We start from the raw sequence: 14444 nt of genomic DNA, 5'->3' as shown, positions 1-14444 counted from the left end.
GGTGTGCTCGGGGGTTCTTGCATTACAACCACCCCCTTCTCCAACAGCCCAGACACCAGAGCGGCCTTCAGCTCCGCTTTGCGTAGACCAGTGGAGACACTGATCCCATAATATGTTGCCACCTCCTGCAGATCCCTCTTCCTACAAACGTCCAGCAGGGCAAGCGACGGCTTTGCCATAAACCCAGAAATATCAAAAGTGGCCATGAAAACTCAAATCAGCCCGAAACACATAAATTAACCACCCAAGGGCCAAACAACACCTTCGCTACACAACCAAAAAAAACAGGCAAACAAAACGTGTTGTGTCAAGTCAACCATTAACTAAAATACTACCAACCCTCTCCCCAGTCCTGCCTACTCAGAATCTAGCCTCACCCAGCTTCTGGAGCGTACCAGGCTCGAGGCCACTTTAAAGGCAAATCATCAAGTGCCGAAGGCACCGAAAAGCCTACCCCCAACAGAGAATTAATCCCCACCCGGGTTTGCTCCGAAAATAACAAAGGCAAAACAAAAAATGAGTGTCCGAAGGAAGAGCAAACACTCAGCTAGACACTCCCCTGTTCTAGCCAGGGAGAGCAGCAGCTAGTCAAATGACCCTCACACAACACACAAACACCTGTTCACAATCGTAATTAGCTCAACTCCTTTCATTCCGATCCCGGACGAGCCCCCACTTTGTTACGTCCCCACATGAAAGCTAGGCGAAGAGAGTGGGGGACAGTAACAGTTGGATCCGGGTTGAAATGAAAAGAACGCCAGGCAGAGGTATTTAACACAAAATAAATCTTTATTATAATCAATTAACTCAATAATCATATAAATAGTAACAACAGAAAGAGACAGCACCGCCGCTTTAATGAGAACTCAGACAGATCAACACAAGGAGAATAGTGACCACTTCAACAAAGAAAACAACTATAAGGCTTCAACAGAAAAAGACAGCAACGCTGCTATTAACGATAACCAGGCAGGCCAAACAAAGTAATGGAGGCCGCCGTCACCTAAGCAAAACCACTACTCTGTTAAGAGCTACTCACAAAGAGCCACGCACGGTGGGGCTGGTCACACACACACACACACACACACACACACACACACACACACACACACACACACACACACAGCAGGCCTTTTCCACACCTAGGCTGGAAACACACACTGACCAGCACAGAGGAAAACCACCAGAAACCTCTCCCACTGCTCATACAACTCCACACCGTAGGCAGGACAATCACACACATAACACGCAACGCGGAGACACCAGAGAAAGCCACCCTCCCACATTCAGTCCATCCCAGCTTATATAACCTCAGAGAGGTGATTGCTGACTGGGCCCAGGTGGTAAATGAGGCCAATGAGCAGCAGCTGTGTCCTGGGGAGAGAGAAGAAGCGAGAGAGAGACAGAAGGGTGGGGCAAGAGAGGAGGAGGTGGAGAAAAACACCACGCCCACACAAGGGCAGTATCAGGAGGCCCAGCTAGGGCCATTACAATGATGTTATCAAACTTACACTCCGTGATGTTGTCATTCTTGTGCTCATAGAGCCGATTCTGAGAACTCACGACCGCAGTGAGCTTCTCCAAGATGTGATCCAATTTGCGCTCAGAGGTGTTATTCCGAGCGAACCCCTCCAGATGTAGTCCAGTTTGCACTCAGAGGTCTTGTTCAGCCGTAAGCTTCTCCAAGATCTTATCCGTGCTGCACTCAATGAGCCCATTTTGAGAAACTCACGCTTCGTCCCATCGTTTCAATCCCAGCAGGCAAGCTTGTGGGGGTTTGAACAGCTGGTTCCGCTTTCTTAATTGTTCGATAAGCCAGGGCCAAGCCAGCTCCGATCAGCAAGAACCCTGTTATCATGGTTCCGAATAGGTAGATATCTTCAGCACTCAGGCTCACCCAAGCCCAGACTTCTCATTGAGAAAAGGGTGTCAATTGTATTCAGGGACCAGTTGATCAAATCCATAATTCCTCTTTTAGGTTTTAGAGAACAGACTGTGAGAGAGTGTTCCAGGGAAAAGTAATACAAAAAACACGAGACTAGACAAGGACACAAGAGGCTAAGCAGGGAAGCTAAGGGAGAGGAGGAGGAGGAGAAAAGTGCGACCGCCTTCATCAAGAGCAAGAACAGAAAAAAGGTTTTAATGACATTTTCTTAAATATTCTCTTAAATTCTAGCAACCCTTCTGCTCTCTTGTTGTCGGACCTAACAGCAGCCTTTGACATGATCAACCATGATATCCAACTATCACGACTGGAATCATATTGTGGCGTGTTGGGGGAGCAGCAGTTCTCTCCCATCATGCCTTGGGACATGTGCTGCTGTTTAGATGTTCTTGTTTTATTGTTTATGGTTACGTTACTTTTAACTGTTATCTTGAATGTTGTGTTTATACTGCGGTTCAAAGTCACTGACAGTTATTGTTTTAGAGAATGAGTGCAGTACATTAAGTGAGTTCTGTTATGCTGTTATTGACCCACGAAGCACAGTGTAGCACCAGAAAGTGTTTAATAAAGAGCTCCCCCTACCAGCTTGGGGTTGAACAGCAAGCTCCAACTTTCTGTAGAGCTTCTTTGCTAAGATTCCTCTGCATGCCACATTGGTGTCAGAAGTGGGATTCCAAGAGCATGGCCACTATTCTGAAAGAGGAAGAGGAACTGAGGAAGACTGAGGAGCTTATATTCCGCCTGGAAGCGGTGAATGGAGCACGACCGAAGAAGCGAGGAGACCCCCGAGCAGCAGCAAGTCAGCCAGGGGAAGATCTGCTGGGCTTACCAGATGGAGCCTCACACCCCCGCCCACTGGGAAGCTGTCGGAGCCACCAAGGCATGCTGCAGGCTCCAAGACCACAAGCAGCCAGCTAGCCTCCACTCATGGTGATGCCTGGGAGCGGCACACCCTCATTGCTGGCAGCTGAGGGGGACAATGCCAACTGCCTCCTGGACCAAGTGCAGCCGGCGCTGACATCAGGGGCTTCTGTCTGGGGGAGCATGAAGCTGCCACACTATAATGGGGAGGAACCTCCAGAGACCTACCTCATCCAGGTACAGCTGGCTGCTCAACTAAACGGATGGTCAACAGAGGAGACAGCTGTCCAAGTCGCTCTCGCCTTGGAAGTCAGGGCCCTGCAGATCCTCACAGATCTTCAGCCAGAAGAGCGTTTAAGTTGGCGTACTGTCGCCAGAGCAATGCAGAGCAGGTTTGGCCTCTGTACCCATGCAGATGATGCCCAAGATGAACTTGCCAGCCGCCCACAGAGACAAGAGGAGAGTTTGGGTGCCTACTGTAAGGTATAGGAATATTTTGCTGCTATTATTTGCTGCTATTTTTTATAATCATCATTACCATTTCATTAATAACAGTATTGATATTGCATCATCATTACCATTTCATTAATAACAGTATTGATATTGCATTCAGATGTTCAAACATATTTGTATCATATTAGCCTTTATTACAGGAGCAGTTAGAACCACTTTAAACTGTTGAGTTGAATCTATAAGCTTAAATGTTTATATGCAGACTGCATTGTAAAAGAAAGGCCCTAACGCTGAGTATACTCTGTGCCAAAATAAGACAGGAAATTACATGTTTGCAGGGCATGCTTTTGCAGGAAGTGAAACCGAAAGCAGAGTCTGAGTGCAAGTTATTTTGAGCAGGTTATTTTGTATTATCGTTTATGCATCTATATCTTTGATTAAGCTTTTAGGAGAGGTTCTTGATTGAAACAGTTGTTTAATACATTTTACATATAAGTCAAGATTATTACACACTGGTTGCATAAGTGAAGAGGTGAAATAGGGTGCAATTGTGGTTAGCACCCTATTTGGTTAACACATACACACGCATACAGTTAGAGAGGTTCATTTGTAGGTGAAAGTTTAAGCATGTTTTGCTATGACTGTATTTCTGTGTGTACGTGACTGTTTGATGAAGAAGCAGGTGCAGGATGCGAGAGCTGAGGTGGCTTGCGGGAAACCACCGGCGAGAAGATGGAAGCCAGTGTCCTTTAATTGTGTCAAAAGTTGTCAAATAGAACATTTGTGGTTTTGAAACTGATGCATGTGCTGACGTGGAGAGGGCGTCACTAAAAACACCTTGATGCATAAAACTAATGTTGTGTCGTTGTTGAGATGAGATTTTGATGCTGTCTGCGTACAGGGTCAGCTCATTCTCCCACACGTGTTTCATTAAAATCATCGTTTGACTCCACCTGGCAGGGTCAGTGTGTTATTCCGATTTCCTCCATCTCTCCTTGACCTAAAATGAACCTTAACACTATGCTGCAGACCTTCGTCTTTATGCACAAAGTGGGTACCCTGCTTTTGATGCTGCAGCACAGGAAGAGCTTGCTCTCCAGGCTTTTGTTCGGGGTCTCCAGCCAAAACGACTACAAGAGCACATTCGTCTGCATGCACCAGAAACCCTCGCAGCAGCTCTGAGGCAGAAAGAGTGGAGCATGTGCTCAGCTCAGGTGCATGCAGCCCTGGCTCAAGTCACCGAGTGCATCAAATGGACTACAAAGGGAGCGACCAGGAGAAGGCCCTCCAAACCACCATCACACCACCCTGGCGATCTCGGCGAGGGAATAGACGAGCAGGTGGCCAATCCACAACTGCCATCGATGCAGAGAACCAGGCCACATTGCACGCTACTGTCCAGCACCGAGCCCACGAAGCCTGGCACCCCACCTGCCGTTAAACTAAGGTGGGGTGGCACAATGGAGGAACTGCCCCCCACCACCAATCTGTCCTCCGAATCACACTGGCGAGTTGGTCGGCTGGGCCAGACACGGGGACTGTATCTGGACTGTGACCTTGCCAGCACCACCTGTAGAGCCCTGATAGACACTGGATCCACACTTTTCCTTGGTACCGGCTGGAGCCCTCCCTCCCTCCCACTTTTTCACCCAGCATCAGGACGCCTGAGGGCCTGTCGCTGCTGGCGGTGGAAGGGGCCTCCCCTTCACCAGCAGTACAGCAACTGTCCACAGAGACCAAGCAAGCTGTATACCAGAGGTATACCAGAGGAGCTGCGAGGGTCTCCAGGCTGATCAGTAACAGCAGCTGCGGAAGTTACTCGACTTGTTTGAGGACATCTTTGCAGCCAAGGATGAGGACTGCATGCAAACCAGCCTGGTACAACACGACATTGACACTGGGGATGCACGCCCCATCTGCCTCCGGCTTGGTCGCCTTCCACTTGCCAACCATGCCGCAGCAGAGCAGAAGATCAGGGAAATGGCAGAGGCCGGCATCATCGAACCCTCGAACAGCCCCTGGGCAGCCCCAGCTTTGCTGGTTCGGAAAAAGGATGGTACCTGGTGGTTTTGTGTTGACTATCGTCTTCTCAACAACATCACACGCAAGGACTCCTACCCATTGCCCCAGATTGACGATGCCCTCGACGACATTGCTGGGTCCTGCTGGTTCAGTTCCCTTGATTTGTGCAGTGGCTACTGGCAGGTGGAGCTGACACCAGAGGCCCGTCCAAAGACTGCTTTCTCCATTGGCCAGGGACTGTGGCAGTTTCAGGTAATGCCCTTCGGCCTCTGCAATGCCCCAGCCTCATTCGAGCACCTAATGGAGAGGGTTCTGCCTGACATTCCCCGCGACCGATGTGTGGTCTACCTGGATGACCTCCTCATCCACGCAACAGACTTCGAGAAAGCCTTGGCTAACCTGACTGCCATTTTCCATGCTATTCGCCAGGCTGGCCTTCGTCTCCACCCCAAAAAGTGCCACCTCTTCCGAAGGAGACGACTTTCTTGGGTCACGTTGTCAGTGGAGCGGGGGTTTCCACTGACCCTGCGAAGGTAACTGCTGTGAAGGACTGGCCCATTCCCGGCAACACTGCTGAGTTGCGGAGCTTCCTTGGCCTGGCATCGTACTACCGGCGTTTCGTCAAGGACTTTGCCACTATCGCAAGCCCCCTTCACTGGCTCACACACAAGGGCCAGGAGTTCCACTGGTGTTAGGACTGCGCGTTTGATCGGCTCCGATCTGCACTGGTTGAGGCGCCGGTGCTAGCCTACCTGCAGCTTCCTTTGTCGTGGACACCGATACCAGCAACACAAGTGTGGGGGCTGTACTGTCACAGGAAGGCCCGGAGGGGGAGTGGGTCATCTCCTACTACAGCCGCTCCCTCAGCAGACCGGAGAGGAACTATTGTGTCACCCGTCGAGAGCTGCTGGCCATCATCCTGGGTCTCTGCCATTTTAGACCCAACCTCTACGGGAAGAGGTTCCTCCTGCGCACAGACCATGCATCCCTCACTTGGCTGCTCAGCTTTAAAGAACCAGAGGGACAGCTTGCCCGGTGGTTGGAGACGTTGCAAGATTACCACTTTGGAGTTCGTCACCGGGTGGGACGTCTCCACACCAATGCAGACGCCCTCTCCCGATGCCCTTGTGATGAAGAACAGTGCAGGTACTGCCAACACCTGGAGGACTGGGAGGGCATGACTTCAGTGATCGCATCACCACAGGGCGGCCATGAGAATGACTCTGTTCTGGGTGGGCACTATAGCAGTCTTCAGGTCCAGTTTGCCGCAGGGGATACTGAGGGTCTGGAGGCCATGGAACCCCAACAGCTGCAACACGACCAGAACCAAGACCATGTCCTTTCCCAGGTTCAGTGTTGGATTGGAGCAGGTCAGAGACCATCATGGCCAGAAGTATCTGCACTGGACCTCGAGACCAAGGCTCTCTACTCCCAATGGGCCAACCTCACCAGCTGGAACAGCCTCCTCTATCGCCGCTGGCAGGCTCCCGGGAGTCACCGTGAGGTCTTCCAGCTCTTGGTACCTCAACAGTTGCGGTCCAGGATCCTCCAGCTGGTCCATGGTGTGGTGGGGGCAGGACACTTTGGAGTTACCAATACTCTGCGGCGACTTCGGTCTCAGTTCTACTGGCCTGGGTGTTGCCAGGACGTGGAGCTCCATGTCCATCGGTGCGATGCCTGCACAGCTCAGAAAGGACCTTCCCAACGCTCTCATGCCCCCTTACAGCAGTATCAGGTGGGGGATCCCATGGAGCGGGTTGGAGTGGACATCCTGGGACCCTTCCCCACCACTGACCAGGGGAACCGCTATGTCCTGTCGCCATGGACTACTTCACCAAGTGGCCTGAGGCCTACGCATTCCCCGATCAGAATGCTGTTACCACCGCTGAGCGTCTGGTCAATGAGATGTTCTGCCGGTTCGGGGTACCAGAAAAACTGCACAGCAACCAGGGCCGGAATTTCGAGGCTGCAGTGTTCAAGGAGGTCTGTCAGCGGCTGGGTATTGATTGATATACCTTTATTAATCCCACAAGGGGAAATTTCATGTTAAGGCTGCCGACCTATTGCACGCAATGGCGGCGCCATCTTACCCATCCGACCATACATACATTACACAAACATCACATGGGGAAGACAGGTCAGAGGGGTATAACATGGAAAAGCACAACATGAGGAAAGATAAGGAGAAAAAATAACTCCCCAGACTGAGCTCCAACAGGAGATCAGTTTGAGAACAGAAAAAAAAACCACCTCTGCACATAGCACATGAAAAAACTCTTAATACACCAAAGAACACATGACAAGCAACAGGGGTGGGTAAAGGGTGAGAGACAGCCAATGTAGACAGTACATCCGGGCCTGCAGCCTATGCGCTGGTCTCCATGATCCCTGTCAGCATCGGAAGGGAATAAGCGTCGAAAGCGTTTGGAGGGGGAAGGGGGGATGAGTGGATATCAGGAAGACCTGGATGATGCAACTGCACCCCCAAAGCGATGGGTTGGTCAACACCTTCCCTGGTCCTAGTGGCCTACCGTTTGGCGGTCCAGGAATCTACTAAGTGCACTCCAGCGGCCTTGATGTTTGGGCACGAGCCAGTACCCCAGTGGACTTGGTGTTCGGATCCCCCGCCAGCAGGAGGTGCGTGGGGACCCTGGGTTGGACTATCTCCACAACCTCCTGGCCCGGCTACGGGAGGTGCAGCAGTTGACTAGGCAGGCTCTCCGAGATGCAGGCTCCCGGCAGAAGCAAGCTTATGATACCCGCTGCAAGGGGGAAGGACTGTCGCAAGGTCAGCATGTGTGGGTCCACAGCCCGGAGAGGAAGAAAGGGCTTTCCCCCAAACTGATGAGCCAGTGGGTTCGACCCTGCACTGTTCTCGAGAGGCTGTCCGACGTGGTCTACAGGGTGCGGCTGGTCAAACGGAACAGGGTGGTCGTACTCCATTGTGATTGTCTGGCACCCTATCAGCCCTTGGGTCCACCCAGGGAGGAGTCAGGGTCTCAGCTTCAACTGCAGGCCCCCAACCTGGCCTCAGAGACGGCTGGGGGACCCATGGAACGTCCTCAATGACCCTGTCGCCTTCCCCAACACCTCAGAGACATTGCTATGGACATGCCGGTTGCTGGGGACAGCTAACCACTCAGGTAGGGGCTATGTGGCGTGTTGGGGGAGCAGCAGTTCTCTCCCATCATGCCTTGGGACATGTGCTGCTGTTAAGATGTTCTTGTTTTATTGTTTATGGTTACGTTACTTTTAACTTTTATCTTGAATGTTGTGTTTATACTGCGGTTCAAAGTCACTGACAGTTATTGTTTTAGAGAATGAGTGCAGTACATTAAGTGAGTTCTGTTATGCTGTTATTGACCCACGAAGCACAGTGTAGCACCAGAAAGTGTTTAATAAAGAGCTCCCCCTACCAGCTTGGGGTTGAACAGCAAGCTCCAACTTTCTGTAGAGCTTCTTTGCTAAGATTCCTTTGCATGCCACAATATGCTTTTTTTGACGGTATAACATTTCATTTCATTGTTTTGCAGATGACTTGCAGATTTATCTGCCACTCAAAGCTGGAAAAACTCTCTACACCTGTTATTACATTCCCTTGAAGATGTTTTTTTAATTAAATGAAAACAAAAGACAAATTGTAATTTTTGGCAATTCCGTTTGTAGAGACATTGACAGTGTTCTAGGCCCCTTATATCATCTTATTTTAAGACAAATGTTAAAAACCTCAGTGTGCACCTTGATGGTTCCTTTAAACTGTGTAGGTGTAGGCAGTTGAGTGCAGTAGTTCAGTCAGGCTTTTTTCATCTGAGACAGCAAGCCAAGATAAAGCCATACCTTCCAGCTAATGCCTATGAATGTGTTATTCATCTGTTCATTACTTGCAGACTGGACTACTGCAATTCTTTGTACTTTGGTTTGGACCAGTCTTTTATTTATCGTCTCCAGATGGCCCAAAATGTGGCTGCTTGTCTGCTGACTGATAGAAAACAGAAGAAGCATACATCCTCTGCTCCAGAAAGAACCATGAGGTCCAGTTCAAAACTAATGTTATCCATTCCAGGGTCTAAACATAAATCGGTGGTGGTAGAGGCTTCTCTGTGTCAGATACCAGACTCCAGGATAAAGTGACTCTAGATATTAGATCTGCACAAATGCTGGAGCATAAATCTTTACTGGAGACACATTTTTATGAGCTGGCTTTTAACACACAATGGACCTAGACATTTTTTGTTTTAATAGCGTTGTTTTTATGGTCTTATAGGTTTATTTCTTCTCTTTTATATTTTATTACATCATTGTTGTGCATTTTACTTATTTTAGTTGCATTTGAATTAAAAACACTTTGTGCAGCATGAACTGTTGAAAATATCAAGATACAGAAAGCCCCTGGCCAGATGATGGAGTCAGACTCAGGACATTCTTGCTGTGAGACAACAGTGGTATCTACTATGGCACCGTGCTGCCCCAGCAATGTAGACTTTGGAGTAATATTGTGCAGTTTTAAAAAAATTACCTCGAATATTTCCTAGGTTGAGAAACAACAACCCCCAAACCCCAAAACACACACCTAAATGAACAACAGGTGAGAAAAAAAAATAGAACTTAAACACACTGTCTCTGGCCTGAAAATGGCAAAAAACAAACAAACAAACAAAAAAACAGCTAAAATTCAGCAACTGTTTACCATTGTTGTGGCAGGGTATGGTTGGTGGCTTGGCTCCAGGGGAGGACTGGAGCATTGGGTTCAGGGTGGGATTTTACAAAATTTTACAAACAATTCAAATCTATAAAAGACCACAAGTGTAAGATTGTTTTTTTATCCATACGGTATACATTCTTTATTCTACTTGATTACCATTAATACTCAAAGAATACAAAAATTCATCACAGCATATACAGATAGCACATCATATCAAGCAGATAAAAATCCGTAAAATCGCTCCCTAAAAATCGATATCATGAAGGAACCATAACATTACATTGAGAACAAGTTCATCATTCAGTCCTTTAGGTGACAAAGTCTGCTAGATAAATATCCAGAAAGCCTCATTTTTCTTTAATAATAAATCATAACCCTCTTGATGGTGTGGGAACATGCTACAAAATTGAAGTGGGCTGCTTCTGGATAATCCCGTAATGTCAGCGCATCAAACTTTTTGTTCATTTATTTTCTTAGTACGATATTACCCCAATAGAGAACTTTCCCAAGATATTTAAAAGTTGAATGCGAGCCAGAGCTGCGGCCTCTTTTCTGTGGAACCAGGATGTTTTCAATATTCAAGAAATGTTATAACAGTACCTTTCACTACTGTGTTTTAACTCCCCCCTCACAGGTATAACAAAATCATACAGGTGTTTACATATGTAACTGCTGTAGTGCTGTAACAGGACAAACAAGTAACAGAAAAGTTTAGTAACATGTGACTTATAATGTATGAATGTCAGAATAATAAATGACATTTAATTATGTAATTACAGTTAGACACTGTCAGTGTTATAAAATTAAGGTTGTGATTGAAGAGAAGCAAGAAGTAGGTTAGAAAAAGGTTTTGAAGTAAAGATGGTTTGATGTGTTTTTCATCCATACAGAGTTGTCTGACAGTAAAGCTACTTTTTCACAAGATGTTGCCACAGCAGTATGCATGTTTGCATCAGTAGATTTTTATCAGGCACCCTTCCTAATGTAACACCACAGAGATTTATTTCTCTTTGTGGGATCTTTCATGTCCAAACCAGGGAAATTTCACTTAACAGCCACTTAACAGACTTCTGCCTCCCGCAAAGGAATCCCTGACCACTTAATCAAGCTCCTGGGTCGATGGTCATCACAAGCCTACCTGGTATACATTCACAACATTCTCCAAAACCTCCGTTATGCCCAGTCTTGCTCCTGCAGGGATGCTGTCTTTGGGGTTCTGCCCGCCTGAGAGACGCCGCCAGTCCCCTTCAAGGCCTTCCCCAAACCGCAGCACTAATCACACTCCTCATCCCTCATTGCTCATCGTTACAAAGGGAGTGGTCCCTGCTAGTGAAACTTATCATGTTTGAATGGATGACTATATGAATAATAAAACACATTTAATCATGTAAATATAGTTAGACATATTCAATGTTATAAAATTAAGGTTGTGATTGAAGAGAAGCAGGTTAAAAAATGGTTTAGAAGTAAAGATGGTTTGATGTGTTTCATGCATATAGAGTTGTCTGACAGGAAAAGCTACATTTTCACAAGAGGTTGCCACAGCAGTTTGCATGTTTGCTTCCGAGATTTTTGTCAGACACCATTCCTGATGCACCACCACAGAGATTTGTTTCTCTTTGTGGGAGCTTTCAGGTTCAAACCAGGAAACTTTCACTTAACAGCCAAAAGTATAAACCACTATACTGTGGAGCCACTCTGGACAGATGTCAGACAATAACACCAGGAACGTGTGTACATGGGAACCGTTTTATTGTGAATTCTGTTGCACTGAAATGCAACTGATGTTAGCACAGAAACATAGACAGATAAGACGATATCTGCTTACACTGAATGCATATTGGTTTCCCCACTGTATAACAAATCTAAATAATCCACCAGGTCTTCAGTTACTCTTATACGAGGTGTTTATGATATGCACAAGCATGATGCAGAGGTTAATGGTGAATATGAAAGGGTGTGTCACACATTTGCAGCAGTTTACTACCAAAGAAATTAACTGAGATCATTTCCAGCAGCATGAAGGGAAAAACAAGGCAGGCAATATCTAGTAAATGTAGTATCTACTACGTAGTATCTATTAGTACTCTGGTTTATTTCACTTCATATTTTCCTGTACTTCCCCAGATATAATACACTAATATGAAAAATGTTCTCACTGAAAGTTGGAATGATTTGATTATGTAGAAAGAAAGATGTTTTGAATAACTGCACAAAACCGATTAACGACAAAAGTACTTCACCTTAGCATTAAGTTTTAATACAAGGACTGATGTTGGCCTGAGAAAGCAGCTTATTTAAATGTTTAGAAATTTCCTTCATTTTAAGCCCATAAATGAATGGATTTAGCAGAGGCTGATAGAGCATTATTTGTAATGTCATTATTATGCGTGTGGTTTTTGGAAAATCTGATTTCACACGAGCTATGCTTACATCATACACAAAAAAAGCTGAGTAACTGATTAAAACTAACAGATGGGGTAAACAAGTCTCTGCAGCTTTCTTCCTGATTTCTTTACAACTTCGATGAGAAACTATAAATAGTTTTGTATAAGTGAAAACTATAAAGAGCATAGGAAGTATTGAGAGATCTAGTAAAGCAACCACACCAAAGATGGTAATTAATCTTGATCTTTCACACTGAAGAGTGTAAACTGCATTATTACAAAATATTCCTTTTATATTAGAGTCACACAGTTTAGCTTCAGCACTCGCTATTGCTAGTACAGCAACATGACAAGCAGGTACAAGCCAAGCCACGACCAGGAAAATACCCACAGTGGTTTTTCTCATGATAGTTTGATATTCCAGAGGTTTACATATAGCCACATATCTGTCATAGGCCATGGCAGCCAACAGAAGGAACTCTGAACAAACTAGAGTATAAAACATAAAAAACTGAAAGAGACAGGCTGAATATGTTGTGACTTGTTTTTCAGATAAAAAGTCAATCAGGAGTTTTGGGTAAATAGTTGTGCTGTAAAGAACAGAGTTCAGTAGCAAAGCTGCAATGAAAATGTACATAGGCTCATGGAGGTTTTTATGAATCCAGATGAGATACAGAATAGTAGAATTAGTGCAGATTATTAGACTATATAATATAAACATGATGAAAAAGAAAACATATCTGTACTTATTAACTTCTGTGTACCAGTCCAGAGTTAGATGGGTAACATTTAACTCTTCATCCATGAATTTTTTCAAAGACAAAACATAAAAAACACCTTGTAAAACCAGTAGAAATCCAAAGCAAAAACAAACAAAAAAACAAATCCAAAACTATACCAGGATTCAACTCTTACTGTGTCTCGTGTTCATAAAAATATCTGAAATCTGTCTCTGAGCACCTTCATCAACCAAACACATACAGTGTATCATGCAAGTCTGTATAAGGTTTTTATCAGGTTGCCTCATCCTCAAGAGAGAAGGAGGTCTGAAATATGATTGTTCAGTCTCTTGTAATTGAGGCTTTAGGAGTGTACAGTTAATCTCTCCTTTCTGTTCAGCGTGAACTGAACTGTTTGTCATATCATATGTTTAATTTAAACACTGAAATTTCAGTAGTTTAGGAAGAATATATTGTTTGAGCCTTTTTTGAGTTTTATAATATGAAAAACACATGCTTCCTGCCTTGTAATAGTGCCACTGCATGTTATAAAATCAGTTTCCGTTTTCCAAATAATTTTCTTTATATTACTGACTTGGAAAATATATTTTTATTATAAAGGTAAAGTGCAGCACCTGCTTGAATTGGGCTGTTCATAGAATTACAGTGGCTTGCAAAAGTATTCGGCCCCTTGAACCTTTCCACATTGTGTCACATTACAGCCACAAACATGAATCAATTTTATATGAATTCCACGTGAAAGACCAATACAAAGTGGTGTACACGTGAGAAGTGGTACAAAAATCATGCATGATTCCAAACTTTTTTTTACAAATAAGTTACAGCTGCCAGTCTTTTAGGGTATGTCTCTACCAGCTTTGCACATCTAGAGACTGAAATCGTTGCCCATTCTTCTTTGCAAAACAGCTCCAGCTCAGTCAGATTAGATGGACAGCGTTTGTGAACAGCAGTTTTCAGATCTTGCCACAGATTCTCGATTGGATTTAGATCTGGACTTTGACTGGGCCATTCTAACACATGGATATGTTTTGTTTTAAACCATTCCATTGTTGCCCTGGCTTTATGTTTAGGGTCGTTGTCCTGCTGGGAGGTGAACCTCTGCCCCAGTCTCAAGTCTTTTGCAGACTCCAAGAGGTTTTCTTCCAAGATTGCCCTGTATTTGGCTCCATCCATCTTCCCACCAACTCTGACCAGCTTCCCTGTCCCTGCTGAAGAGAAGCACCCCCAGAGCATGATGCTGCCACCACCATATTTGACAGTGGGGATGGTGTGTTCAGAGTGATGTGCAGTGTTAGTTTTCCACCACACATAGCGTTTTGCATTTTGGCCAAAAA

Source organism: Oreochromis aureus, linkage group 16, assembly GCF_013358895.1.
Source record: "Oreochromis aureus strain Israel breed Guangdong linkage group 16, ZZ_aureus, whole genome shotgun sequence".
Taxonomy (NCBI): domain Eukaryota; kingdom Metazoa; phylum Chordata; class Actinopteri; order Cichliformes; family Cichlidae; genus Oreochromis; species Oreochromis aureus.
Note: the sequence above shows the minus strand (reverse complement) of the source record.